This window comes from Humulus lupulus, chromosome 5 (assembly GCF_963169125.1).
Source record: "Humulus lupulus chromosome 5, drHumLupu1.1, whole genome shotgun sequence".
Lineage (NCBI taxonomy): Eukaryota > Viridiplantae > Streptophyta > Magnoliopsida > Rosales > Cannabaceae > Humulus > Humulus lupulus.
This window is the reverse complement of record NC_084797.1, coordinates 105,290,281-105,316,215: the sequence shown is the minus strand read 5'-3', so window position 1 is coordinate 105,316,215 and position 25,935 is coordinate 105,290,281. Positions and strand designations below refer to the sequence as shown.

At 43.9% G+C, this 25,935-nt stretch overlaps 1 long non-coding RNA gene and 1 pseudogene across 1 annotated transcript; both read left to right on the top strand.

Moving 5' to 3' along the window:
• The first annotated feature begins 296 nt into the window (after positions 1 to 296).
• LOC133780533 (uncharacterized) lies at positions 297 to 1,345 on the top strand. Its single transcript, XR_009869395.1, has 3 exons — positions 297 to 782; positions 926 to 1,064; positions 1,259 to 1,345. It is a non-coding gene; the product is annotated as an uncharacterized LOC133780533 (long non-coding RNA).
• Positions 1,346 to 2,525: 1,180 nt separating this feature from the next.
• LOC133779353 (protein LONG AFTER FAR-RED 3-like) lies at positions 2,526 to 24,364 on the top strand (annotated as a pseudogene).
• Positions 24,365 to 25,935: the final 1,571 nt, after the last annotated feature.

Below are 25,935 nucleotides of genomic sequence, written 5' to 3'. Positions count from 1 at the left end.
AGTCTCCCAAGAACCGGCCTACTTCTCCCATCACATGAAGCCAAATGATCGGTACATGGTTGCACTGTCAATGATCGTAAGGAGAAAAGGGCTCTAGCCAATCGCCCTAGTCAAACACCCTCACTACACCGAATATCCCTTTTCATAACATAAGAATATAATACTACTGAAAAAGTATTATGATATACTTATATATATATGTGGTAAAAGTAAAAAATGGCGGTAATTTATTTTGGGAGCCCGCCTTTAACTTGTAAAAGTTCTATTTTTTTCCTAGCTAATTCCTTTTTAATTACATTGTTCGAACTCCCCCGTTTTCTTCTTCGGCTACGGTGTCTCCGAAGTCAAACTCGCCTCAACTCACTCCCACATGTGCCTACATCAGTCTATTAAATCTCTCTTTCTCTCTCTACTACCAAAGTTTGCTTCTGCTACAGCTCTGCTATTTCCATGTCACCACTCGTTGCAGCAAACAAAGCTAAGTAACCCCTTTTTCTCTCTCTTTGTCACTCTTTTTTGAGCTTTGATAGAGTTATCTGAAGCTTGAATTCTCTTTCTAGAAAAAGATAAAGAAAACCCACATGGGTAAGGCTAAAAGGGAAGCTGTGACTGAGACTTTGGGGGTTCCAATGCCCTCAGCTCTGCCCTATCCTTGCTTCTTCTTGTTCTACTTGATTCTCCTTCTGGGTTCGTTAAGTTTTGGTTTGGCTGGTGATCCCTATGTCTACTATGATTGGTCTGTTTCGTACATTAATGCCTCCCCACTTGGACCCAAACAAAAGGTTCTTTCTTTCCCATTCAATTTCTGCCATTTTTTTATAATGCAATTCCTTAATTCTTTTTCTCTTTTGGTTAATTTTTTTTACCCAATTGAGATATGCCTCGCTCGTAGAAATCCAGCTTAATTTTTTGTTTTGTATGCCAGAGTATGATGCCTTTTAAGTTGCTTTTCTCGGTTATATTTTGACATTTCATCCTCGACTCTGGCTTCGAATTGATCGCTCTCTTAAAGAATCTAAAGCTGGCGTTTTCCCCAACATTGACTCAGTCGTTGCTGCTGCAAGGTTGGTTTTTTAATTTACCAAAAACAACCTCATTGATTTTGATTTTGATTTTGAGTGTAATTGAGGGATTGTGATGATCTTTTATGGACGCTTAGTGTAATTCCATTAATTTATTATGGAAATGCTGCACAGACCCATATATATGTTATAGGAACAGAAAGAGAATCACTTTTATTTGAAATTTTTTTTTGCAGATATAACTTTTTCATCGAAGTCATTTTTGCAAATGACTCAAATTGGGTGATTTCATGGTCATGAATGATTGCTGATGATGGTGGTGCTTGGATTTATTGATTCCCATGTGCACTTAATTTAAGGTGGAATACAGGTTAGCTTTGCTCAACCTCTATTTTAATTGAATTTTGTTCCAAACACTGTGCATATATACACGCACATTATTCCTTCTATTTTGAGTTATTTTACTGTAATTTATGTACCTTTCTACAATTACTGTATTTTCCCTGTAAAATTACACTTGATATTGTTTGTCATAAACTAATTCTTATTCAGATGGAGAGAAATCTAACTTGATTATTTTTTAGCTAAGAATCTTTTACAACTACTAATTTTTATTTATAATTATTTTCAGAAAAATTTGGTGAGAGTTTACGAATTCGTTCCATTCTGTGTTAGTTTGGGTGTTAGATTCATTGGTTGTTTACTTAGTTAAGAGATAGTTTTGGAAGCAATAAAATAAGTGTATTTGAGATTCTAGACTGCCTGAATAATGGTTGGTTGTCTGGATTGTTGTTATAAAGCTACAATTTTACACATTATTACAATTTTAATATGTGATTTTGATAAATTGCTTAATGTTGTAATGTGAAAATTAATATTTGGTTTTACCACATACACTGTTATTGATACAGTTGATGCGATTGCAATTCTGAGGCATAAATAAAAAGGATGAGTTTGTGAGAATAATTGCAGAAGCAGCAGAAAGTAAGTTCAATTCAATTTTATTGGTTACTTGTTGCTTTTTGGATTGAAAGTTTGTACAATAGAATGGCGTTTGTATTTGAAAATTCAATTTCTTATGCAGTATGTGAAGTATGCAAAGTGTGTCTATATTTTTTCTTGATGTTAATATTTTATTTGCTTAAAAAGATCTAAAGTAATAGAATAGGTTAGAAATCTAACTGCTTTCTATTCATTGGAAGTAGTGGAAAAAGAATGTAGTGCTTTTAGCATCAATGATTCATAACGTTTACTGTTTAGTACTAAAAACTGAAAAATAAATTCTTTTATTCTATTTAATTATAATTTATGTTATTTTAGATAGTAGTCAACTCGTCTTCAAGCTTTTTGTTGATCAATCTAGTCTTAAAATTTTAATGATTTGGAGGATTATTGAGGATTCATTCTAACGACTGAATTTTTAACTAGTGAAGTACTTATGATTTCAGGAATAACATTTCAGATAGAAAACCAGGTACCTGGATTTTGGGTGACTTATGATCTCATGATGATATTACTCCAAATAATCCTGTATGCCATCATATTATAGATTTCTTTTTTTAGATAAGAGATATTCTGGGCTCTAATATTATTTAAACTAGCATACTATTTTCTAATAATATATCTGAATGTGCAGGTTTGGTTACCAAGAACTGATGGTTATATGGGCTTGGCAAATTTAGTAGCACTAAAGTTTGTTGGGATTGATAATTCATCAAAAGATCCAGATGGCGAAACCATTATGAGAACTGCGTCTGGAGGTAACATTTAACTTCATACATATCTTAAAAATTCTCTCTTTTCTTCTCCTAAGAAACTACATACAAAATCCTCTTTGTAACAATGTCCTACTGAAAATCCCCCACAAAATGATCTATGCAACTTTTTTGTACAACCAAACTAAATTTTGCTCCTTAATCCAATTGCTCTGAAGCTAGAAAGTCACTTTGCAATTCCTTGTTTAGTATGTAGTACGTCGTTTTGGCATCCTGGGTTGTAAATCTAGATGAGAACCCGTCATCTCTATCAATGTGCCTTTTTGTTTCCTATATAAAAAAGCCAATTTGCAATTCGACAAACAAATTACTCGAACTATTTTTATTTGGTTATAAAGAAAAGTGTAAGATTTTATCATTGTTGAAGGTCAAAGGTAGTATTGCTATTAGTTGTTTGCAACCATGCAAACCCTTACCTTAGATAAAACAAGGAGAAGAGAGCAGGGTTATGTAAAGAGATGAGATATATAGATAGAGGAAAACAATCCCCATTATATACAAGGAAAGAGGAAATGGACATAAACAAACGCTAGGTACAGTAGATACAATGATCTTCTTAATTACCATTGTATGTATAAAGCTACCATTGTATTGGTACAAAGCTAAAAAGTTATTATGGAGTGTGTACGCCCTAGTTTTCCCACGGGCTGATTAGCAGGTCGAACCTCGAACTGATCGTGGTTAGTCCGTAGATTTCCCCAGGTCGGAGATCCTGTTTTCCAGGTCGTACCTTATTAGCTCAAGGGATCCTCAAGGACTCGTCAAGGTTGCCCAAGACTGAGGCAAAGAGCCTGAAGGCCGAAGGTCGGTTCAGGAGAGCAGCTCGTGCCTATATCTACCATGGACCTCTGACCCTTTGTAAAGTCAACACACGCAAGATAAACGTGCCTATATCTGACATCACGTGTCCGATATCTCCCTGACTTCTCGGACACGCAGCAGGAACGTGCGTATTCAGATACCCACGGCTGGGTTGTGCCGTGCGGCCCATTATCTCCTTACCTATCGATTTGACCATACTTATGTGTGAGGTTTAGGAATTAATCATGAATGTCACAGAGTTGATATGACATCTAAGAAGGTCACGGGATGACCTCCTTACCAACTTCCAGGTGCCTTCTCCTCTAAATATGGGGACCCTGGGAGTTGATAAGGGTTGGAAAAAATAGTCTCAAAAGAGATATATACCTTGTAATCAAATACCCAGAATAGATCAATAATATTGACTAGTGGAGTAGAAGGATTTTAACCTTTGAACCACTTAAAAACGTGTCTTGAGTCACATAGTTCATCCTCTAAGATTTCATATCTGTGACGGTTCTACTTTCAGCACTAATCCCTTTCTCTCCTTATCTTAATTACCTGTTGGCGAAGAACCGCGTCAACAGTTTGGTGCTTTCATTGAGAGCAAGTTCAATTAGTGCTGCCACAAACATCCAACTATGGTGACCATCCGATCCAGGCATGGAAATGAAATAGAGCAGTCGGATGGGCAGGAGGCCCACCATATTGCCATCCCTGATGAATAGATTCCTGAAGTCCAACAGAGGCCAGGAAAGCAGCCGGCGGCCCAGGACGATACTGGTAGCTCAGCGCCCCGGCCGCCTAATCCGAACCCGTGTTATTATACTGCGGTGGAAATGGAGAATGCTCAACTGAGGAGCCAGTTAGCAGCAGCTGGTCGACAAATCCAGGATATTCTGGCCCGACTACCCCCTCTCACAACCAACGTTAACGTTGGAGAGAGGCAAGGTGAGGTTTCTAAGTCTCACTAGGGTAATCGGCCCAGGCATAGCCGTTTGGATAGACTTCCTGCAGCCAAATCCACCCCTTCATCGCACCATCAAGAGGCAAACTTCAGGGAAATGCCTGGAACCGGACAACAGCAATACAGCCGTTCGGTCAGGACGTCAACTCCTAGTTCTCAACCTTCCTCGAGAATGCCCAGGAGAGCTTAAGGAAATTCCCGAAGGAGATCCGGGGAGGGCCAGCGACGTCAGCCCGTCCCAGGAGACCGTCCTGCGCCTCGTCCTGCTCGCCCAGAGCGGGACCAGCAAGCTGGCAGGGCCGAAAGGCCCCCACCAAATTTGATCCGTCCAGACGCAACTAGGATTGCCTCCCCAGTCAGGCATCCTCCTTCTCCAATCAGATATCCGTCTCCACAGCCCGTCCGAGACATCCCAGCTTACGGGAGTAGTAGGAGAAACCCACCATCAGCGGGACCTTCCCGGCGTAGCAGGGCACCTGAAGAAAGCTCAGGTCCTCACCACCAAAGACGCACTCCAAGCCTGTCCAGCAGGAGTCATTGGACCGGCAGCCGCCAGAGTGATCTCTCCGGAGGAGACTTGCGTCAGCGACTGAGTTCAGTGCAAAGTCACCAGACCACCCAGGGAGGCGACCTTCGAGATCGTCTCAACTCTCATAGAGGGGATCGAGCTAGAGGTGGTAGCCCGGCCCGCTTGGCAGGAGTCCGATCTGAAGTACGTAACGGAGGGAATGTCCCATATAACCTATCTCAAGATAGGAGGGGCAACAACCCACCTAATATGTACAATGGGTCCGGAGCTGTTGAACAGCCCCGGAATAACCCAGGATCTTAGAACCAAACCCTCGAGTGCCTAACTCAGATGGAGGAACTGATGAGAAAGCTCCTATCAGAAAAAGAAAAAGACGAGTATGATTCGGGTGACGAAATGGAACTCTTCGCCCCCAACATAGCAGCGACGGCATAACCATCTGGCTTCCGTATGCCTCACTTGTCAAAGTTCAATGGGGACGGAGACCCGTCAGACCATTTAGGGATGTTCAACACCCTAATGATGGCCCATAACATTGGCCCGGAGCTGCGTTGCTTGATCTTTCCTTCAACACTAACTGGACCTGCCAGGCAGTGGTTCAAGCAGGTAAAAGGCAGTCAATCAGCTCCTGGAATACCTTTTCAGCTGATTTCAAAAGGGCGTTCCGCGCCTCCCAGGCCGCCCGAGTCCAAGCCGACTCCCTAGCTAACGTGAGACAGAAGCCCGGTGTGACGCTGAAGGCCTACTTGAGCAGATTCGCGAATGTCGCTGCTCGAGCCAGGGGCGCTGACGATAGCTCCAAGCTCATGGCCATGAGAACCGGAATCCTGGTCGGGGGAGACCTGTGGAAAGATATCCAAAGGAAAGGTGTCAGCTCGGTTAACGAATTCCTTAACAGAGCCCAAGAATGGATAAACTTAGAAGATGCTGAAGCTTCAGCCGCGGGGACCAGCCAGGTTTCCGAGAAGCCCGCTGGAGCGGGGACAGAGATCGTGGTGGTGATCCCCGAGGTCGCACAGAACAACCAGCCCGGGGGTGGCAAAAGAAAGGGAAATGGTGAAAACAGCCAGCACGGTCAGAAGAAGAATAAGTCTACGGATAAATTCAAGCCCGTGTTCACAACATATATCGAGCTTACCCAGTCCAGGGAGAGTATCTTCCTGGCCAACTCTGCTCGGGTCCCCTAGAAGAGGCCGGAGCCATTGAAACACCACATGGGAAAGAGAGATACTTCCAAATTCTGCCGTTTCCATAACGACGTCGGCCACAATACCGACGATTGCAGGCATCTAAAAGATGAAATCGAGACTCTCATCCGAGCAGGACCCTTGGCGCAGTACTCACGAAACAGGGTCCCAGCGAGTCGACCTGCTCCAGAAGTCCCAGCCAGTCAGCCCGGGCCTCGAGTAGATCAGGACGTCCCTCCTCCCGTGGTCGAAGGAGAGATATCCACCATCTCTGGAGGATCGCACATGGCTGGCACGAGCAGAGGCGTCCAGAAGAGGTATGTGAATGAATTAAAGGCCCACAACGGAGCGGAGTTCGTCCCGGAGCAGCGTCAGTCGAAACAGCAGCGGCTAGAGAAGCAACCGATTACTTTTACGGAGGAAGATGCAGGCCATGTCCAATTCCCCCATAATGATCCCTTGGTCGTAGCAGTCCAGCTCGCCAACCGGAGAGTGAGGAGAGTGTTGGTGGACAACAGAAGCTCGGTGAACCTCCTGTTCCGATCCACCTTAGAAAAGATGGGTCTGACCATCGCCGAGCTAAAGGCGACCTCCATGATGCTGTATGGTTTTTCGGGAGAAGGATCGGCAGCGATAGGGACGATCGAGCTGGTGATCACCCTAGGAGAAGAGTCTCGGACAGTCTCCAAGCCACTTGAGTTCGTAGTCATTGACTGCTCCGCTGCCTACAACGCCATTTTGGGCCGACCTATGCTCATAGCTTTCGAAGCCATCACTTCCATTCGACACCTCGCCATGAAGTTCCCTACTTCAACAGGAATCTGCACCATCAAGGGCGATCAGCTCACTGCCAGGGAATGCTACAGCATTTCCATGAAAGGAAAGTCTAAACCCGAGCAGCTGGCAATGGCCATTCAGGGCGAGGAGGAATCTCAGGGACCCCTGGCGGCTCCTGAGATTGAAAAACCTCAGAATCCCGAAGAGGAAAAGATCGCCTTGAATGAGGACATTGACCCCCGAGTAGGCGAGGACAGATTCGAGCTCCAGGCTATTGAGGAGCTCAAGGAGGTGAGCATTGATAAAGAAAATCCATCACGGACGGTTAAGCTCGGGAAGAACCTCTGTGACAAGAGAAAGGCGGAGCTGATTACGTTTCTGAAGAATAGCTTGGACGTGTTCGCATGGTCTCACGAGGACATGGTGGGGATCAGACCGAGCGTCATCATACACACGCTCCATCTGGATAAAAGCGTTCCTGCCAAGTCTCAAAAGCAAAGGCGTTTAGGATCAACCCAAGCTAAAGCCCTAGAAGAGGAAGTGGCTCGGCTCAAAAAGTTCGGTTTTATCCGCGAAGCCAAATTTCTAATTTGGGTCGCCAAACCCGTGCTAGTTCCAAAGCCCAACGGGAAATGGCGGATCTGCATTGACTTCTCCGACCTGAATAAAGCCTGCCCCAAGGATTGCTTTCCATTGCCTAGGATCGATCAGCTGGTGGATGCTACAGCGGGGCACGAGCTCATGTCCTTCATGGACATGTACTCAGGCTACAACCAGATCGCGATGAATCCGGCAGACCAGGAGCATACCAGCTTCATGACCCCAACGAATGTCTATTGCTACAAGGTCATGCCGTTTGGCCTGAAGAATGCCGGGGCTACTTACCAGAGGCTAGTAAACAGAATGTTTGCGGACCAGATCGGAAAGAACATGGAAGTGTATGTTGATGACATGGTCGTCAAGTCAAAGACTGCCGACAACCATGTTTCCTACCTGGAAGAATGTTTTAAGATACTACGGGAATACGGCATGAGGCTCAATCCTCATAAATGCACGTTCGGTGTCGCATCGGGGAAATTCCTGGGGTTCATAGTCAATACCCGACAAAATCAGGTCACTACTTGAGCTTCCTTCCCCCAGGTCGCGGAAAGATGTCCAAGGCCTCACAGGAAGAGTGGCTGCACTTAACCGGTTCATTTCCAAGTCAACCGACAAGTGTTTGCCCTTCTACAACCTGCTCCGGGGAAACAAGAAGTTTAACTGGACAGTAGAGTGCGAAAGCGCATTCCTCGATCTGATGGCGCATCTGGCTGAACCGCCTGTGCTGTCCAAGCCCAGGGCAGGAGAGCCTCTTTTCCTCTACATGGCCGTCACTGAGGATGCAGCTAGCGCCGTGCTGGTACGAGAAGAGGACCAAGTTCAAAAGCCAGTCTACTACATCAGCAAGAGACTCCTCAGAGCAGAATCACGGTACCCACTGATGGAAAAATTGGCGTTTTGCCTAATCACGGCCTCGCGGAAGCTCAGGTCGTACTTCCAATCCCATTCAGTTCACGTCATGATCGATCAGCCTCTAAGGCAGGTCCTGCAAAAACCTGAAACATCGGGACGTCTGTTAATGTGGGCAGTCGAACTCAGTCAGTTCGAGATTTTCTATACTCCACGAACTACCATAAAAAGTCAGGCGTTGGCTGACTTCGTGGCGGAGTGCACCGGATTCCAGGAGGATCCATCAGAAGGTCTTCTTCAAGTCACCTCACCGTGTTCGTCGTGGAAGATCTTCGTTGATGGTTCATCTAACGAGAACGGCTCGGAGGCCGGAATCATTCTAATATCTCCCGAGGGACATAGGTTCCACTCAGCGCTAAGGTTCGGGTTCAAGGCGTCCAACAACGAGGCAGAGTACGAAGCTTTGTTAGCTGGGCTGAGGGTAGCTCAGGAGTTAAAGGAGAGCTCCGTCCAGTGCTTCAGCGACTCCCAGCTCGTGGTAAACCAGATTCTGGGCGAATACCAGGCGCGGGGACCCAAGATGGCCGCCTATTTGGCAAAGGTAAAAACTGAGCTGTCCGAGTTCGAGAGAGGATCGATCGAACAGATACCTCAGGAGCAGAACACCAACGCAGATGCTCTCGCCAAACTAGCCACCTCGGGAGAGACAGAAACCCTAGGGTTGGTGCCAATAGAATTCTTGAAAAAACCAAGCATAGAAGGAGATCGGGCAGAGGTCGAAATGATTGATGCCAGGCCGACCTGGATGACCCCCATTCTTGAGTATCTCGTCGAGGGCAGGCTGCCTGAAGAGCGTAACGATGCACGGCGAGTCTTGTATCAAGCTCCGAGGTATACACTGGTCGATGGTGTGTTGTACCGACGTGGACATTCTTTACCTCTCCTCCGGTGCGTTCATCCAAGTGACGCACAGGCCATCCTGCAGGAAATTCACGAAGGATTCTGTGGAGACCATGCTGGGGGGCAAAGCCTGGCCTTAAAGGTTCTCAGGCAAGGTTATTACTGGCCGACTCTGTCAAGAGACTCGATCTCGTCTGTGAAAAAGTGCGACAAGTGCCAGCGTTTCGCTGCGGTTGCCCGAGCTCCTCCAGTCAAACTGAAAATGATCTCGGCCCCTTGGCCATTTGCCGTTTGGGGGATAGATTTAGTGGGCGCCCTGCCTACCGGAAAGGGCGGGGTCCGTTACGCCGTGGTAGCCATCGACTATTTTACTAAGTGGGCTGAGGCAGAGCCGTTGGCAACAATAACATCGAAAAAGGTACTTGACTTTGTGGTTAAAAGCATCATCTGTCGGTTCGGCCTGCCGAAGAAAATTGTCTCCGACAACGGCACTCAGTTCGACAGCGACCTGTTCACCGAGTTTTGCGAAAGACACGGAATTGTGAAAAGCTTCTCCTCTGTGGCCTATCCTCAAGCAAACGGACAGGTCGAGGCTATCAATAAGACTCTAAAGGCCAGCCTCAAGAAGAGGCTAGACGAGGCAAAGGGGGTCTGGCCAAAACAGCTCCCCCAGGTCCTTTAGGCATACCGGACCTCGCATCGGACTCCTACGGGTCACACTCCTTTCTCCCTAACCTTTGGGAGTGAAGCAGTCCTCCCCGTGGAAGTTAAAGTTCTGTCGCATAGAACCCAGTCTTATGACCAAGATAGGAACCACGAGCTCCTATGCCATTCCCTAGACCTTATCGATGAAAGGCGAGAGGATTCACAGCTCCAGCTCGCCCATTATCAGCAGAAGATCACTCGCTACTTCAACACTAAAGTCAAAAAACGTACCTTTAGCGTTGGCGACTTGGTCCTAAGGAGAGTTTTCCTAGCCGAGAAAGATCCCAAAGATGGAGTCTTGGGACCGAGCTGGGAAGGACCGTACAAGGTCATTGAAGTCATCAAGGAAGGAACTTATAAGTTAGCTCGACTGGATGGAGGGGTAGTCCCACGTACTTGGAACGCCATCCACTTGAAGAAATATTATCAATGATCCACTTGTAAGGCCTAGAAGGCCACTTTTTATGTATTAATAAAAATCAAGTTTTTCTTTATATTTGCAAGTGTAATCTTAAAGTAACCACGAAAGACCCTTTCCCAGTTACTTGGGGGGCATATGGTACCTGGATATAACCAGGTCTCCTTAACGACTTAGGTGTTGATTCTTATTGATGTATAAGGGTTAACGCGAACTAAGTCCTATCCTGGTTTTAACCGGGTCATAAAACTTAGAAGTTAACTTAAATTTATTGATCGTGTTTCTTCTTAAAGAGCACAAGATATGGATAAAAAGTTGACGCGAACTAAGTTTTCAAAATAAGCTCCTGGTTTTAACCGGGTCATAAAACTTAGAAGTTAACTTAAATTTATTGATCGTGGTTCTTCTTAAAGGGCTCGAGATATAAATAACGGTTAACATGAACTAAGTTTATCAAACAACAAAATATGTGTATTATAGCCGAAAGCATGAAGAAATACACAAGTTAAAATTGCAAGGAAAAATTGCAAGGCAAATTGTCTCGAGGAAAAAATACCTCGTGTTAAAAATTACATAAAATACTTCAAAATAAAGAGAAGAAAAAACGCCCTAAGCCCCGTCAGTCGGCCCCTTGGAGGTCGCGGTCTCGTCCTGATCCGCCGCACCAGAGGCTTCCTCAGTCTCCGAGGGCGGTACCTCTTTGTCAAAGCGGGCTTGGAACTTCACCAGCAAGCTCGCCCAGAGACTCGGCGGCATGAAAGAGAAGTCAGCTTCCGGGTTGTGGGCCCAGCAACGATAGAACAGTTCCTGCATGGACTGTTCCGAGGTGGCCTATTCGGCTTCAAGAGTGGCCTGGGCCTCAGTCTTCGCTGCCTCGAGGTCTTTTCGCGAGGTGGCAAGGGACGCCTCAAGCTCCCGGATCTTCGAGCGGGTCTTTTCTAACTCGGCCTTTGAGGTTGCCAGCGCACCATTAGAGGTCGCCAGCACATCTTTCGCCGCCTGAGCCTCCTGAAGGGCGGCCTGGCGCTCAGCCCTCATCTCCTCGAGCTGAGCCCTGGCCCTGGTGATGCCTCGGTGTACGGCTGCGATGCCCTGCGAGAAATGAAAGACAAATTGGCTAAGTGGAAAAATAAGGCAATGTGTGAGGAGTAAAGCCTTAAAAGAATGGGGCAGCTTACCGTTAGGGTCATGTCCATCGATGATTCTATTACGTGGACCGGGCTCAGTGTCTCAATAGCCCGGAGTTCCTTCTCTTTGAACTTATAGAAATGGTTGACGGCGTAGCTCGCTGACACATACACCGTCCCCCTGAAGGCTTCTGGGATCTTCTCCAGAGCCTGGGGGTCGACCGTGATGCGTACGCCGGGGGCCACTGCAGCCGGAGTCCTGACCTCTATTCCCACGTCCTGGGTGGCTGGTGGAGATCGCTGGGGCGGCGGGGGCATGTGTCCTGCTCCTGCAGCAGGAAGAATTGCCCCCTCGACCTGGGATGATGGGGTTTTTTCCTTCTCCTTTGCCAGAGATTTGGTGGAGCCCCCATCCGTGCTCTTGGACCCTCGGAGCCTTTTCAATCTTGGCCCTGCTGGGGGATTCCCCCCGAAGTCTATGCCCCGCAGACTATCCTCGGGCTGAGACATCTCTTCTGCAAAAACAAAAAACATGGTTATTACAAGTTAGCAACCAGGGAGAAATAAAAGCAGAAGGTTAAAGGCAAAAAGTATACGAATACTAAGGGAGCCCTACCCCCCGAGCTGGAAGAACCTAAGATGATTATTTCCCGAACAGGCGCAAGTTCTGGGTCCGGTTCTGACTCGGGGCTAGACTCTTCTACATACTGCCTAAGCCCCGGAGCATAGATGCCCCTCTGGAGTGATGGCCACGTGCGTAAGTTGGTTCCATACTCCTAAAAAATGATCGACCTAAAAGCTAGGGTGTTATCTACAACTACGGTACCCCTAGGCTGGCTCTCTTGGTGATCCAGCACGAGCCGATCAACACAATGGAGCAGGAGTGTGTTCAGGTCCGGGTCCCTTCGATGACGATGGACGATCTGCCTAGGATTGAACCTAACCAGCCGGGGGTCCGCAATGGCCCTATCTACATTTCTAAGCAAATAAGGGTTACCTTGGCCGGAAGGACCCGCGGCTGCTCCGGATTGGGTCCTCTCCTCGTCTATCCCCTGGGCGACCTCCAAGGTCCTCTTTCTATTCCGCACGAGCGGGACTTCAGCCGCCTCGTCCTCCTCTACCGCGACCTCTTCCACGATGATAGGTCTGTTGTCGCGGGCTGGGGGCGGCCCCCGAGGCCTCTTCAAGTTCAAAGTCTGATTTGGGAAAATCAGTTTGCAGAACACCATCGTCTCGTCCGTCACGAGCATGCGGTAGTCCTTTTTGCTGGGGGGCAGGCCCGCCAGTGTGTCATATTAACCCCCGAGGGTCACAGACTTTTCGGTCCTCGCGTAGATGGCTGCAAGATTGGCTGGAGTTAGAATGGAATACGGGAGGAGATAAAATAAAATAACACTTAAAAGGCGAGCTAAGGTCAGGGTTCACTTATGAGGACGGTTGAAGTAATGGTGCTCACAGTTCCGGAACCCAGTTGACATAAAGAACTGGTCCTTGAAGTCATTTGGATGGCTTGGCAGCTCGATGACCGCCGCCGTATTAGGAAAACAGGTTAAGTAGTAGAACCCGTGGCCTCGCCCCCGCTGGTCCGGGCTGGCTTTTAGGCAAAAGAAGTATAAAATATCCGCAGGGGTGGGGACCTCCCACTCCTGCTTCTTGAATAAGTACCTCAACCCTGCCAGCAGATGGTAGGAGTTGGGGGGGATCTGAAAAGGGGCCAACCCCACATAGTTCAGGAAGTCAACAAAGTACTGATCTAGGGGAAGGAAGGCCCCTGCCTTGAAGTGCTCACCGCTCCAAGCCGCGAACGATTCGTCGAGCGGCGTGCAGCTCCGCTCGCCCTCCGCAGCAGGTCGGGCAATGACAGAGGCTTTCCCAGTGGAATGTTGTGGGTGAGGAAGAGTTTGTTAATCTTCGCCTGGTCGGTTATTTTCGAGACGATTCTCTCCGCCTCAAAGAATGCGCCGGGGGCCACCTCGACCTGTTTCTCCACGGCCGGCCCGAAGTGGGGGATCGGCGAGCTTGACATCACCGCCTTTCCTTTTTCCTGCTGGGAGGTTCTTTTTTGGAGCCATCTGGTCGCCTAGTGAACACAAGAAAACATTTTAGAAAAGGCGACCCAAGCAGGAGGAAGAATAATTATTATTTGCACGAGCTGAGGTAAGCCCAGCTCGTGGGAGGTGGAACCACGCAGTTCAGTGAACACGCGCGTACTCCCAACAGATCCCAGATTACTCAGAATTCGCGTGTCAGGAGGTTCAGAGTAAAAGTTGCCTTGGGGGGAAAGTTTCAGTAGGCAGAAATTGCAAAACCGCCCATGAGGCGTGTTCCCTAAGCTACCCGCTTTTGCACCCAAAATTCCCCAAATAATCTACCCAGAAATCGTTCCAGAAAAAGCATCCTGAAACCCATACTCTAAGGCGATTTCCTACAACAAGTATGTCCTAACCTAAAAAGGGCTGTCACCCTCCATATCCACGCAGCCCAGAAAACCCTTGCATGCGGCTACAGTAAATTTTTTTACCTAAGCTACAGTAGCATGTTTTCAAAGTAAACAGGGTCAGGAAACTTACAGTGTATGGCTGGAAGGTGGACAAGAGTGTCGCGTCAGTAGGAGCTTGGTCGGTGTAGTAGCTTCCAAAGCTTCGGAGAAACTCATGCGCCTAAGCTTCGTGAACAATGAAAATGGCAGCGACAGAGTAGAGGGTTTCGTTCTTCTGAAAGTTAGAGAGGAAAGAAGGAAAGAGATTTGGGAAATTTGGAATGAAGGGGTGGTCCGTGCGTAGGGTGGCCACCCCCTTTTTATATACGTGAAGGATCACGTGTAGAAGGCTCTTGGAGGACCCTAGTGAGGGATCCGAGGCCTTCCACTCGAAATACGAAACGACGGCTGGGCTTAGACTAGGCCATTAAATGCGGTTCTCGTAAAACGTACCGTCACCACCCACGGCGTTCCACGTATCAGGCGCCTGCACAAAAAGTGGAATATGAAGAGTTGTGAGGAAGTCTAAAAGCCCCTACTGTGGTCTCCTATATATGACGTCATATACCATGAGCAGGAGCTTGGGGGGCAGATGTACGCCCTGGTTTTCCCACGGGCTGATTAGTAGGTCGAACCTCGAACTGATCGTGGTTAGTCCGTAGATTTCCCCAGGTCGGAGATCCTGTTTTCTAGGTCGTACCTTATTAGCTCAAGGGATCCTCAAGGACTCGTCAAGGTTGCCCAAGACTGAGGCAAAGAGCCTGAAGGCCGAAGGTCGGTTTAGGAGAGCAGCTCGTGCCTATATCTGCCATGGACCTCTGACCCTTTGTAAAGTCAACACACGCAAGATAAACGTGCCTATATCTGACATCACGTGTCCGATATCTCCCTGACTTCTCGGACACGCAGCAGGAGCGTGCGTATTCAGATACCCACGGCTGGGTGGGCCGTGCGGCCCATTATCTCCTTACCTATCGATTTGACTATACTTATGTGTCAGGTTTAGGAATTAATCATGAATGTCACAGAGTTGATATGACATCTAAGAAGGTCACGGGATGACCTCCTTACCAACTTCCAGGTGCCTTCTCCTATAAATATGGGGACCCTGGGAGTTGATAAGGGTTGGAAAAAATAGTCTCAAAAGAGATATATACCTTGTAATCAAATACCCAGAATAGATCAATAATATTGACTAGTGGAGTAGAAGGATTTTAACCTTTGAACCACTTAAAAACGTGTCTTGAGTCACATAGTTCATCCTCTAAGATTTCATATCTGTGACGGTTCTACTTTCAACACTAATCCCTTTCTCTCCTTATCTTAATTACCTGTTGGCGAAGAACCGCGTCAACAGAGTGCGGGGGTGATGGCTACTTGGTGGGTCATTTGGTTAGAAAGAAATAAGGGAATCTCCGAAGGAGTCGAAGCTGATGAAGATCAGATTTGGAATAGAGTCATATATTGGGTGGCAATTTGGCTGGATCTAAGACTTATTTTCTTAGTGATAGAAATATCCCTTTCTTTGATCTTTCAACCTCAATACCTATATCTTAACTAAGAATATTAAAATATTGGGTGGTTGTTTAAATCTAAAGAGTTTTCAGGGTTCTTGTTTTCTGATTTACATAGAGATTGGTAATGCTTGGTGTAGTTTAAGTTGTTTTTGTTTCTTTTTTACTTGTAGTAGATGATAAGATAAGATATCATATGTTGTAACCTTTTCATTTTCTCCATTCTAATATATTCTCAGTTTCTTAATAAAAAAAAAACTCTGCAAATGAGGAAACAACTAAACTAGAATATCAAGGATACATAAACCTAGGAAACTACTTAATAAATATTTGAAAATATCCTTAATCACGTGAATTCTATTCACATGAAAGAATTCATATAACAATATTTAGACACAATTATGTTGTGTTTAGTAGTATCACTCAATTATGTTATGTTTGATATTTCTTTACGTGGATTGTGACTTTTTTTACACTGTAATTACAAATAATATATGATGTGTGTATATATATAATTTATATTTTAAATGTTTGGTAGCACAGAGAATTATTTAACGTATAAGTTCTAATTTAAAACATTGCAGCTATAATTTCTGTTAAATTCATTGTTAACGTTATGCAGTACCTACTGGATTGCTGAATGATCTGCAATGAAACTTATTGTCTCGTATATTCCGGAGCTTTCTATCGATCAAAGAAGGGAGGCTTTGCAAAGAGCCAGCAGTCTTGCCTTGATGAAGGGTGTTACAACTATTGTTGACGTTCGGAGATATTTTCCTGGGACCTCTGTGGATCATTCATGGGAAGATTTCTTAGGTTTCCTTTCTCTCTCTTTTTTTTTTAATGGAAAAGAAAAAACTTCTGGAGAGTTGTGCTTTTTCAGTCTTTTACTTTAATTAGTTTTTTTTTCAATTTGCACTTCTATGCCAAATATTTCTTGATTGTGTCAACGCTCAAAACACATGTACACAAACACATATGAACATTACATCATTAGAGACTAAATTGTATGGAAACTGAGATCACTTGCGATTCTCAAATATCTTTTATTCACTGAATTAGTTTCTAATTTATAGACTTAAAAGAAAGAAAAAAAAAAAGAATCGGATCCACGGATTTGGGAAAGTTTGAGATATCCTAAATAGCTAATGTCCTAACTGGATAAGATTTATTAAACCACACTCGGTTGAAATTTTAAAGACTTTTCAAAAATTTGTTTTACCGCTTAATTGTTTCATGCATCTTTTTCAAGAGTATTTAATCTGCCAAATTCATTTAGGCCTCGATTTTTATATAAATATATTTATATTCTTAATAGTAAGATAGTATATTATTTGATAAGTAAGATAGATATTTATCAATTTTCTTATTGAATCAAGAAAAATAAGAGAAAAAGAAATAGCTTTAATAAAAAATTCTATTGGGACTAAATCATGCTATGATGAGGGATTAATTAGGTGTTTCGTGTTTGGAATAATGTTTTCAATATATTCTCTAATACTTATATTGATCACGTTATTAAATTTAAACTTTTCAAAGCTGACCTTAGAGTTCAGGTTTTCTATTGTCTTTGCTTTCAGTTCAGCACAATGATTGTGCCTCTTGAACTATCAGTCAGTAAATATTTTTTTTTCATTGATTTACACAGATGTTTATCAATGGGCGGATTCTTCCAGGAAGATGAGGATCAGAGTTTGCTTATTTTTTCCATTAGAGACGTGGTCACGTTTACATGTATGTTGTGCAATGCTGCTATAGCTGATGTGGTTTTTGTTTACTTGTTTGTGCTTTAGTTTGACTTCATTAAATAATAAATGTTTGGATCCCCTGCTTACCATATTTGTTATTTTATCTTTTTTCCTGAACTCCCTTTCATCAAATCAGCTACTAAATAATATCTATGTGATGCAAGGCTATTTCTTGGATAACAAATGTTCGAATACTGGAAACAACATGGATATCATGTAAATGTTTTTTCCTGTCATGTATAAACCTCAATGACTGTAATGGTTTTGACAGTAAAAAACCTGAGGTTGTCATTTTCACTCTCAGGATGTTGTTAACAGAGTTGGCAAGACCATAAGCAAATGGATATACTTGGGTGGTGTCAAAGCTTTTGCTGATGGATCTTTAGGTTCTAATATTGCCTTGTTTCATGAGGTATGAACAATTATAGTTTGGCATTCATTAACCTTAAAAAATATATTTCAACATATATGGCCTATTATTTCCTTTAGTTATCATCACTCTTGCGGTTTGGGGCTGGAGCGCCAGTTCTATCTTGTTGAGCCCACTGGCAAGAAAACAAGATTTGTGCACGCTGCACATATAGACATTTATATTACGTTTGGTACTTAGGAAAGAAAATAGGGGAGAGAGAAAATGTAGCATAGATAGAAAAGTAGACTGATAGAAATGAAAGTATATCTTTTATTCGTTTGTGTAAAACTTATCTCTTCATTTTTCTTTCCAATTTGGAATGGAAAAAATCTGTGGGTCCTACTCAATATTTTTCACCTCACTTTTATTTTCCCTACACTTTTCCTTCATACCAAACAACTCATTTTTCTCTTTTCTTTTCACTTTTCTCTTCAATATTTTTGTGAGCTCAGGCAGTCTTACTCCCAAGTCCAAACTGCTGAGTCATATAATGCATTTCCTTTTTAATTATCTCATGCTGTCAAATAACATCATTGAAGATTGCATTTTAACTTTTGTAGCCATATGTTGATGAGTCTCAAAATTATGGTTTACAAGTGGCGGATTATGAAAAGTTGTTCAACATGACTTTAGTTGCTGATAACCATAGGCTACAGGTGTGTTCTTTTGTAGTTTTATTTAAATTTCCTTAGTAAAAATTATTACAATAGTGGAAGTTCTTTCAGGTTTCCATTCATGTTGTAGGTGATAGAGCAAATGACAGGATCCTCGATATGTATGAATCCATAAATTCTAAAAATGGAATAAGGGATTGAAGATTTCGGGTAAGATTTTTTGCTCTAGAATAGGGTAGAAAATTGATAGGCCACCCTTGACCTATGTGTACGCTAGGAGGCAAAAGGAATGACAGGTCAGCAGGTAGTTAGAGGGGATTGGGGTACCGTGTATGGGGGAACATTATAGAATAGTTGAGCCTTAGTATAAAGGGAGAGGAATATGTGTATTGTGTGTGTCTGAAAAGTAGTAAGAACTTTCTTGTATTGGAGAGAATCCCAGCTCTCGAATTCTGGGTATTTCAATGAAAGGCAGCAGAGGAATTCAACTTTCTGAATTCCAATTTTAATTCCAAAACTAATAACTACAATTAACATACCAAGTGGTATCAGAGCATCAGATCGATAATGGGGCCTAAACCGAATTTGCAAATTGAAATGGTGGAGGAGAAGATCGAAGAGGTGCAGTCCGAACTGAGGCAGGAAGTTTCAGCAATCCGAACACAAATCAAACACTTCCCGCAGGAACTGGAAGCATTACGTGCAGACACACAAAGGATCCCAGAGTTGGAAAAGAAGGTGGAATACTTAATTACCCATATTACGCAGTTGCTACAGTCGTCTCATCGAACGGGTATGGCGGGAACCAGTGCGCCGGACGATCGACAGAAGCAGGCGGTCGACGGCGACAGCTCCTCCTCTCATCGTCCAACGGGGACTCCCTCGGCGATGCACCCACCCCCAGCGACTTCGACGGGGCATCCTTCTGCACCACCCGACTCACAGCTGCCTCGCGATTTCAGACCGCCACGACTAGAGCTACCCTTGTTCGCTGGTGAGAACCCCGACGGCTGGGTTTTTCGTGTGGAGCGATTCTTTCTCTTGAATCGATTGACCGAGGCGGAGATGTTGGAAGCAGCCATCATAGGATTGGACGGGGACGCACTTACATGGTTCCAGTGGGAGAACTTCAGGCGTCAGATCACGTCTTGGGCTTTGTTGAAGCACCTGCTCATGGTGCAGTTTCGATCAGTTCCCGTGGGGTCGTCGACGGAGGAATGGCTTTCGGTCAAACAAGATACCACGGTCAGGGCATATCGGCTTCAATGGGAGGCGTTGGCATCCAGAGTAGTCGGAGTACCAGAGCATGTGTTAGAAGGGAGCTTCATCAAAGGACTGAAGGAGGGGATCCGAGGCCCATTACACGTTTTACAACCTTCGGGCCTAGCCCAAATAATGGAGACAGCCCAAAGGATTGAAGAGGGCCATTTTCTGTCTGGGTTGGGCCTCCACCACCGAACGGGACCAGCTAGGGCACAAACCGGCCCAATCTCAGTGCCCAGATTTTTATCTCAGCCGCCCAACACGAGATCTTCCCCGCCGTTCCTCCCGAGTAACCCGAACCAGTCGCCGGCCACCACAGGGCCGCCGTCGACGACGCAGACGACTCCCCCACCTCTGCGACGGATGACGGAGCAGGAGTATCAGGACAAGAAACGTCGCGGGGTCTGTTTTCGCTGCGATAAGAAGTTCCATAGGGGGCACGTCTGTGAACAAAAATCATTGCACGTGATGTTGATTGCAGATGATATTGAAGGGTCGGAGAGCCAAGAGTCAGCACGATCTAGCCCAGAATCGGGTGAGGAAACACTGCAGGAGGAGCAACTCGCGATGCTCTCCCTTAACTCATTAGTGGGAACATCTTCAGCTCATACAATGAAGATACTGGGCTCCATAGCCGAACACCCAGTTACTGTGCTCATCGACAGTGGAGCAACGCACAATTTTGTGTCTAAGGACCTGGTTCGAGCAGTTAAATTACCAGTCACGGAGACAACAGCCTATGGGGTATTGCTGGGTACAGGAGGCCGAGTGAGAACATAAGGACTTTGCAAGAACGTGGAGCTGGACTTGGGGTCACTAAGGGTGGTTACGGATTTTTTGCCCTTAGAACTAGGCGGGGCTGATGCAATTTTGGGCATACAATGGCTGAGTACATTGGGGAATATGCAGGTGAATTGGCGCACAATGGTCATGAAATTCGAAATAGGAGGAGCTTGGGTTACATTGCAAGGGGACCCAAGTTTATGCAAGTCACAGATCTCTTTGAAGGCTTTGATTCACTCAGTTCAACATGAGGGACAAGGTTACTGGATTCAGTGTGGTGCGCTTACAACAAATACCAGAGTATTGTGACGGAAAATGAGGCTGAAATACAAGAACTGCTGCAGAAACATGAAGCTGTTTTCGACATGCCGAAAGGGCTGCCACCACACCGTTCCCACGAGCATCACATCACCATGAGGGAGGGGTCGGGTCCCATTTCAGTTCGGCCATACCACTACGCGCAGATACAAAAAGATGAGATAGAGAAGTTGTTGACTGAGATGCTACAGGCGGGGATAGTTCAACCAAGCACAAGCCCTTTTTCGAGCCCCGTACTACTAGTGAAAAAGAAGGATGGGAGTTGGAGATTTTGTGTAGATTACAGAGCTTTAAACCGCGAGACAGTCACTGATAAATTCCCCATTCCAGTCATTGATGAGCTTTTGGATGAACTCCATGGGGCGAGGGTATTTTCTAAGTTGGACCTCAAATCTGGTTATCACCAAATACGTGTGGCAGCAAAAGACGTCGAGAAAACAGCTTTTTGTACCCATGAAGGACACTATGAATTTTTGGTTATGCCATTCGGCCTAACCAACGCTCGAGCCACTTTTCAAGCCTTGATGAACGATGTTTTTCGTGAGTTTTTGAGAAAATTTGTCCTAGTTTTCTTTGATGATATACTTGTGTACAGCGCATCTTTGGAGCTTCATTTGCAGCACTTAGAATTGGTTTTAACTCGCCTCAGCCAGCATCAGCTTTACGCGAATAAAAAGAAGTGTTTATTTGGGCAGTCACAACTTGAATACTTGGGTCACATTGTTTCAGCAGAAGGAGTTTCAGCAGACCCACTAAAACTAGCAACAATGGAGCAATGGCCAGTACCTAAAAGTCTAAAGGAGTTAAGAGGGTTCTTGGGGCTCACAGGATACTATAGAAATTTTGAAAGAGGCTATGGGCATTTGGCAAGACCGTTAACGGACCAACTAAAGAAGGATTCGTTTGGCTGGAATGAAGAGGCTCAAGAAGCATTTTTAGCACTTAAGAAATCAATGTGCGCAGTACCTGTTTTGGCCTTACCGAATTTTGCAGCACCATTTGTAGTGGAGACGAACGCTTCAGGAACGGGTCTTGGGATGGTGTTGATGCAGGAACAACGGCCAGTGGCTTATTTCAGCATGGCACTATCGCCTAGAGCTCGCTGCAAATCGGTGTATGAACGAGAGCTTATGGCCATGGTTTTAGCTATACAAAAGTGGCGTCCTTATCTATTGGGCCGCCAGTTTATTGTTCGAACGGACCAGCGGAGTTTAAGATACTTACTTGAGCAGCGAATGGTGGCAACGGAGCATCAAAAGTGGCTTACAAAATTGCTGGGGTATGATTTTCAAGTTCAATACAGACCGGGCCTTCAAAATAAGGCAGCGGATGCTCTCTCGCGGGTACCACAGGTTGGGGACTGCAATGCCTTGTCCATTCCCAATATGATTTCCATTTCAGATTTAAAAAATCATGTAGCTACAGACCCGCATCTCTCCAAAGTTATCCAGCAACTTCAGCAAGGAAATGGGGGGCTGGGATACTCTTATTCGAAGGGTTGTTTGAAGTTCAAAGGGCGGCTGGTTGTCCCATCTTCGTCACCATTTATACCATTCATTTTACAAGAATATCACTGCAGCAATATGGGGGGTCACACGGGGGCATTCCGCACATTTCAGCGGGTAGCCGCTGATTTTTATTGGCAGGGAATGAGGCGTGACATACAAAAGTTCGTTGCTGAATGCCATACTTGTCAGCAAAGCAAGTATTTAGCGCAATCTCCAACTGGATTGTTACAGCCACTTCCAATTCCGGACCAAGTTTGGGATGATATATCAATGGATTTCATAGAAGGCTTACCGTACTCCAATGGGTTTGATTCTATCCTAGTGGTGGTGGATCGTTTGTCTAAATATGCCCACTTTGTTCCACTTCGGCATCCTTATACAGCCGCTTCAGTCGCTGCCATTTTTGTTAAAGAGATTGTTAAATTACATGGTATTCCGAAGTCAATTGTTTCAGATAGGGACAAAGTCTTTCTCAACCTTTTCTGGAAAGAGCTCTTTAAATTGCAAGGGACAACGCTGAAATACAGTTCAAATACAGTTCAGCTTATCATCCACAGACGGATGGCCAAACCGAGGTACTTAATAGATGTTTGGAGACATACTTAAGATGTTTTGTGAGCTCTCAGCCATCACAATGGGTCAAATGGTTGGCTTGGGCGGAGTATTGGTACAATACATCATACCATTCAGCAGCGGGAATGACATCTTTTAAGGCTCTATACCACCGAGACCCTCCACCAGTGATACGGATTGTAGGCAACCAAACTATTGTCTCCGCTGTGGAGAAGAACTTACAGGACCGTGATGACATTTTAGAGCTGTTAAAGATGAATTTACAGCGTGCCCAACAGAAGATGAAATTTCAAGCTGATAAAAAGAGTAGGGATGTTCAATTTGCAGTGGGAGACAATGTCTATGTGAAGCTTAAACCATATAGACAGCAGACTTTGGCAAAAAGAAAGAATCAGAAGCTGGGACCACTCTTTTTTGGACCCTTTCCGATACTGGCCAGAGTGGGTTCGACAGCCTATAAATTGTTACTGCCAACTCAAGCGAAGATTCACCCAGTTTTCCATGTTTCCATGCTGAGACCGGCTTTAGGTCCGCACCAAACAGCCATCCCTTTACCCTCCAATTCGACTGAAGAGCTGGAGTGGCTTCTTGAACCTGAATCGATGCTAGATTTGCGACCGGGAACTCAGTTTCAGCAGCCCCAAGTGTTGATAAAGTGGCTACATCTACCGGAGTTTGAGGCCACTTGGGAGGATTTGGGAACAATTCAGCAGCAATTTCCAGATTTCCACCTTGAGGACAAGGTGCGTCTTTGGGCCGGCGGTAATGATAGGCCACCCTTGACCTATGTGTACGCTAGGAGGGGCAAAAGGAATGACAGGTCAGCAGGTAGTTAGAGGGGATTGGGGTACCGTGTATGGGGGAACATGATAGAATAGTTGAGCCTTAGTATAAAGGGAGAGGAATATGTGTATTGTGTGTGTCTGAAAAGTAGTAAGAACTTTCTTGTATTGGAGAGAATCCCAGCTCTCGAAATCTGGGTATTTCAATGAAAGGCAGCAGAGGAATTCAACTTTCTGAATTCCAATTTTAATTCCAAAACTAATAACTACAATTAACATACCAAAAATGTGATATGATTCGTTGATTAAGGAAGAAAAAATTCTCTTTCTTATTTAGGCATATTACAATCTAGAAAAATAGGAGCAAATCAAATTATATCTATAGTTGTACATCCAAATTTCTTGGAACAAAAGAAAATCTCTAAATTTACAAAATACAAAAGAATCAGGCAACAATCAGACCAGACTCTCTGATTTGATCAAGATTCTTAAAGTTACCATAATTTGAAGCTCCAAATAGCAATTAAGTATTGCAAAGTCTTAATATTGATATTTCTTTCCATGCTTATTTTTTCATGACTAGAGCTAATTTTCCGATTGAGCATGCCCAGCATCTTGCACCAGGGACTGCAGACCGGTTTGGTGAACTAGGGATTATTGCTTTAGTACATGTTCATCACAACTCTCTGTTGCACTCTAGTAACATACTGTAACATTTAAGGTTATAAGAAATGAAATATCAACACCCATTGCCAATATTGTTATCTACTGTTTGAGTTGGGGTTTATTTTATTCAATTTTTAATTTATAAAATTTATTTATTTTGGTTTAGTTTTTTCAAGGTGGTTTTCCTTTTGGTTATTTGTTTTTATTTGGTGGTGGTAAGTTGCTGAAGTATAGTAAGTGTTAGTCCAATCTTTAGTAAGAATTGGCTAGAGTTGTGAGTGTCTTTTATATCATGTTTGGAAAGAATGATAGGATTGGAGTGTATAATGTTTATTAAGTGTTTAGGTTATGTAATTAGAGAGCATATAATGTGTTTAGGTTATGTAATTGGAGAGCATATTAGAATTCACCTAATGAGATAAATTAGTATAATTGATAAATGTGGGATAATTTTATTCTAACCAATTCCCTATTCATCCTTTTTTTTCTTTTTCATAACTTATGATCTGTAAATGATCAACTCACTCATTTTTTTTGCTATTTTTTTCTTAATCCATACCTAGCGAGCCCTTAGAGTGTAAATTTGGGTCCCATCATTACTACTTCAGTAATATTGAGTCTTGATCTACAACATTTGAGTCCTTGTTATTACTTTTACTACTGTAATGTACTCCCTGATTGAGACTACTCATATACTTTTTTTGTCTTTTCCAATCTTTAATATGCAACATTGAGCCATTGATCTTATAAACAAGAAGAGAGAGAGAGAGAGAGAAATGTTTATAAAGCTATATTGTAAGAGAAAGTAGTTAAGTTAGATATTTCTGTTATGACAAGCAATGTTAACTTTGTTAAGTCTTTTGTTATATAATTCTAACTGTGATAAATGTTTGGCTTGGAAAAGTGCCATTTTGATAAAATGTTTGGTTTGGAAAAGTTCCTAAACTCTGGCCACTAAGCAGCTTTTATTTTTATAAGCCATATATGAACAATGCAGAATATGACCATGGATTATATTCTTACAAAATATATATTGAGAGAAAAATTAATAATATGATAACCATATATACCCAAAAATTAATATATAAAAGAATTTTTTTACTTATTGTATCATTTAATTTTAATTTTGTATTAATCTTTTAGGTATTGATTATATTATTTAGGTTGTGGATCGAATTGGCAAGGAGCATTGCAAAGTTAATTAACTTGATTATTAATTGCAAGAGGTATGGAAGTATGTTCTCTTAACTCTTTTATGAATATCATACAAATGTTAGAGGAGTTTGAATATCTTAAATATTCATTCGTAGAGAAGTAGGTTCTGAGATTAAAATTGTGTGCTGTGGTGATAACGGAAGGTTGAAAACTTGTGTCTTAGAGAAGTAGGTTCTGGAAAATTTGTTTGTGTGTTGCGGTCATATAAGGAAGAAAACTTATTGTGTGTTGTTTGAATTTTTTTACTTGGTATTGATAGATGGTTAGGAAACCTTTATATGGGAAATGATGTCAGATTTTATCTAGAATTATGTATTATCTTCTTACAAATAAATTGTGTTTGCTTGAATTGGTTTGATTATATTGATAGATATCTCGCCTAGGGTGTGGTAGATAATTTGTC